This window comes from Mastomys coucha, unplaced genomic scaffold, assembly GCF_008632895.1.
Source record: "Mastomys coucha isolate ucsf_1 unplaced genomic scaffold, UCSF_Mcou_1 pScaffold23, whole genome shotgun sequence".
Taxonomy (NCBI): Eukaryota; Metazoa; Chordata; class Mammalia; order Rodentia; family Muridae; genus Mastomys; species Mastomys coucha.
The window spans coordinates 64,149,732-64,154,235 of NW_022196906.1; the positions used below are offsets into that span (position 1 = coordinate 64,149,732).

The following is a 4,504-nucleotide window of genomic DNA, read 5'->3' on the forward strand; positions in this document are numbered from 1 at the left end:
CTCTCTCTCTCTCTCTCTCTCTACCTCATGGTTCTCATGGTTGTCTCATGTCCCAGTCCTCAGCTACTGTCTCATTGTTATGCCTGCCTTCCTGCCTGCTGCCATGCTCTCTGGCATAATGGTCATAGACTCTAATCTTCTGAAATTAAATTAAATTTCTTAAATTAAATGCTTTTTTTAAAAAAAAAGTTGTATGGAATGGCTTCATACATTTAGGGTGGGCCTTCCCACTTCAATTAACCCCATCTAGAAACTTCCTCAAACACACCCAAAGGTTTGTTTTGGTGGAGAGTCTAAATCCAATCTCATAGATGATGAAATTTAACCACCCTGGTCCAAAAATGCATTTCAGTTATGTGATAGAACTTCCCCTACTCCCTCAGGGTTACAGCTTCACATTACAGCTAATGTTTCCTGGTACCCTAATAGCTGCCTCTCTAAATGACTCAGTTGCCTTGAATGAATTCTGAGGCATGGACGGTTGGTTTTAAGTTAACTTGCCACAATTAGAATTACCAGAGTAGAAAGTCTCACGGGAGGAATCTGTGCTGGAGGGTCCACTCCAAGTGTGGGCAGCACCTTCTGGTAGCAGCCCAGATAGAACGTGGCAGGGCAGAAGGAACTCTAGCTCCTTCGCAGGCTTGGCCTTCTGTTCAGGGCTGAGTTGATGCACCAGGTTGCAGCAGCTGCTGATTCCTTCAGGAACAGAACCAGCATTTCCAGGCTTCCCTCACTGACTGAAGTCAGTGGCACTCCAAGAACTCTCTAGGTCCTGGGTGCCTGCCTGGGACTTTTGAGGCACCCAGTTCATTCCTGGACTGAACAGCTCCTGGGTTCTCAACTGTTAGTACTATTTTGAAATTAGCTGACTTAATAAATTCACACACACACACACACACACACACACACACACACACACACACACACCCGTGTCCCATCAGTTCTGTTCTAGAATCCCATGAGGATTCATGGGACATCATCTCTATCACCTGGGAGCTAAGTCTGTTTTGAGATGGCATTGGCAAAGCAGTTCCAGGTTGGGTGACATCAAATGGAGGAGCCATGGAGCTGACTGCCTTGAAAAATGGTTTTGGAGGAAGCATGAGATTAGCATTTTAATTAAGGTCTTCACATCCGCTAATGACCTCATTTGCTTATATAAACAGATGACAACAGTGAGGAAATATCTTAAACTTTGTTTCATTTCTTTTCTTTGTTTCTCTTCTCTTCTTTTCTTTTTTTCTTTTTGGCTATTGGTAGCTTTGGATAAACATAGGATGGCCATCACAGAACTCAAGAAGTTGATGTCTTATGTTTGGTCAGCAGTCTCGAAGCTAATTTTCATAGGCTAGTCCCTTCTTGTTTGCTCACTCCTTCTCATCTATAAAACAGGGAACTGTGACCAGAGGACTGGTTATAATGTTTCTTGATAAACCTCCGTAAAGCAATGTGCTGTTGCGAGTAATGGGCTCCATTCATTATTAGCCCAGTTGATTTTCATTTACACTTGGCTCTAACAATTAGCTTGAGCAGGTGTGAAGGTGATGGAGGGGCTGGGACGCCCAGAGGTCAGCCTCGGCTAGATGTGATAAATGAACCATTATTATCAGCAGTGAAAGTTGTTCTTTACGCCTGTCAGCAGCAAACAAAGGGACAACATATCTCACATAAATTCACTGTTCAGAGCTGGCTCTGCTGAAGGATAGGGGTTTCCCTTCTAGGTCCTACAGGCAGATGACAGGAAAGAACAGAAGCCACATGAGTGGAGGTGAGGGCTCTTCAAGGGGTTGTCATGGTGGATGAAGGAAAATCTGAAGGTTCTGTTGGGTAACTCTGGGATGCTCACTCATCTTGGTATAAATCCATCATCTGCCTTAGTGGGTGATGGAGGTCCTGCCTTGGCTTAAGGATTAGGAGGTGAAACACAGTGTTCACACAGGGTATGGAGGTATGGAGAGAGTATAATATGGACTGATAGATGACTTAGAATATTGCTTCATCATTGAACATTTCTATATCTAATGAGAAGAAAATATATATATATATATATACATAGGTTTTTCGAGACAAGGTTTCTCTGTGTAGCCCTGGCTGTCCTGGAACTCACTCTGTAGACCAGGCTGGCCTTGAACTCAGAAATCCACCTGCCTCTGCCTTCCAAGTGCTGGGATTAAAGGCATGCGCCACCACTGCCTGGCAAGAAGAAAAATATATTCAACATCCTCAGCTTCTCTGCTGCACCCGTTTTATACAAGACAGACTTAAAATTCAGAAAGTTGTATTACTCTCCACAGAGAGAATGGGTCCTGTGGTGGTTTGAATAGGTATGGCTCCACAGACTCATGTGTTTGAATGCATGGTTATGTACTATAGGGCACAATAGCACTATTAGGAGGTGTGGCCTTGTTGGAGTGGGTGTGGCCTTGTTGGGGGAAGTATGTATGTCACTGTGGGGGTGGGCTTTGAGGTCCCTATGTTCAAACTACACCCACTGTGGCACACATTTTCTTTCTGCTGCCTGTGGATCAAGATGTAGAACTCTCAGCTTCAGCACCACATCTGCCTGGATACTGCCATGCTTCCTGAAATGATGATAACGGACTAAACTTCTGAACTGTAAGCCAGCCCCAATGAAATGATTTTCTTTATTGCCTTGGTCATGGCGTGTGTTCACAGCAATAAAACCCAAACTAAGACCGATCCCAAGGTGCCCTAGATTCAGTGGAGGTAAATGACCTGTATGTATCTGAAACCACTTTCGGATTCTATTATGTTAGACACAGCTACTCACTACGTATGCTCAGAGATGAAGCAGCCAAACGAGAGAGTTGATGACTGACCATCAGTGTCCATGTGCCAGCCACTCTGTGACAGCTTGTATTTGGTTTGTCAGTGTTAGGGAAACTGTGATAGAGTGGACATTTGTGTTACCTTACAATCTCTATATCGAAGGCTTGGCAGCTCCATGGCCTTGTGTTTGGAGATGGAGCAGAAAGGAGGCAGTTCAGGCTCAAAGAGGTCACATACTGGGAAGTCTTATACCGGAAGATTACTGTTCTCATAGGAAGAAACAAGAAATCGTGCATTCTCTTCCCTCAGGGTGTGACCTCCACGTTTGCTGGCTTGTTGGTCCTGGAAATCTGTGATGGCTGATCTTGACTGGATTTGGATTCACCATGGAAGTGCATCTCTGTGCATACCTGTGAGGGATTTGACAGATTAGGTTAAGTAAAGTGGAATATTGACTCTCAATGTGGATGCCACCACTTCATGCTCTGTGGTCCTACACTGTATAATAAGGGAAGGGAACAGAGCACCGTCCTACTCCACTATCTGCCGCTGCCCTGACCTTAGATGAGATGCGACCCGGCCTCTTGCTCCTGTCACCATATCTTCCTCACCAGGATGTCCTGAACCTTCAGACTGTGAAATGAGTAAACTCTGCCTTCCTTGTTGCCTATGTGATGTGTCTTGTTTCATAATAAGATATGTCACAAATACAAACCCTAACCTCAAGAACCATGTAATATTGGTATATACTCATAAGTGGTTACTAGCTGTAAAGGATAATCATGCTACATTCTGCATATCCAAGGAGCCTAAGCAGCAAGGAGGGCTCAAAGGGGTTGCGGGGGGGGGGGTTGGGGAATACAAAGATTTCCCTGGTATGGGAAAATAGAATAGATTTGGAGGGTAGACTTGGGCTGGGTGGGGACAAAGGCAGACAAAGGGGTCAGGTGTGAGGGCAATAGAGGGAGAGTACCTGTAGGAGGCATTTTGGGGCCTGTGTAGAAACCTAGTGCAGTAGAAAGTCCCTGGAATCTATGAGGGTGGCCCTGGGGAAGACTCCTAATAATGGGGGGTATGGAGCCTGGAGTGGCCATCTCTTGTCACCAGGCAAGGCTTCCAGTGGTGGGACTGGGACATAAATCCACCCACAAAGCTTTCAACCTACAATTCGTTCTGCCTGTGAGATGTGCTAGAGGTAAAGATGGTGTAGAACTTGTGGGAGTAGCCAACCAATGACTGGTCCAAGTTGAGACCCATGCCATGAGAGGCAGCCCATGTCTGGTACTACCTGGAGTGCCAGAAACCAGAGGCTGGATAGCCCAGAGACCTAAGATAGAATGAAGCACAACTGGGAAAACAAATTGAATGATTCCTAATGATACTCTGCTATACTTGTAGATCGGAGCCTAGTGTAACTGTCATCAGAGAAGCTTCATTCAGGCACTGATAGAGGCAGATGCAGAGACCCACAGCCAAACACTAGGTTGAGCCTGGAGAATCCTGAAGGGGAGGAAGAATTGTAGGACCAGAGGAGTCAGGGACACTACAAGAACATGATCTGAAAAAAAAAAATCAACTAACCTGGGCTCATAGGAGCACACAAAGATTAAACTGACAATCAGGGAGTCTGGCTGGCTGGGTCTGAACTAGGTCCTCTGAATAGATGCTATGATTGTATAGCTTGCTGTTCTTGTGGGATTTCTAACAGTGGGAT

The 4,504-nt window shown here is 45.3% G+C and overlaps 2 long non-coding RNA genes across 3 annotated transcripts in view; one reads left to right on the forward strand and one right to left on the reverse strand.

Moving 5' to 3' along the window:
- Nucleotides 1-3,424, reverse strand: part of LOC116073472 — a 5,560-nt gene extending 2,136 nt beyond the window's left edge. The window contains exons 1-2 of one of the 2 annotated variants that reach the window (XR_004111819.1): nucleotides 3,350-3,424; nucleotides 2,932-3,200 (exon numbers count right to left, since the gene is read on the reverse strand). This is a non-coding gene — a long non-coding RNA (uncharacterized LOC116073472). Of the gene's footprint in view, nucleotides 1-2,848; nucleotides 3,201-3,349 lie in introns of those variants that run through there. The other variant, XR_004111818.1, reaches the window with a different exon arrangement.
- Nucleotides 2,467-3,460, forward strand: LOC116073473. Its single transcript, XR_004111820.1, has 2 exons — nucleotides 2,467-2,616; nucleotides 3,100-3,460. It is a non-coding gene; the product is annotated as an uncharacterized LOC116073473 (long non-coding RNA).
- The last annotated feature ends 1,044 nt before the right edge of the window (nucleotides 3,461-4,504 follow it).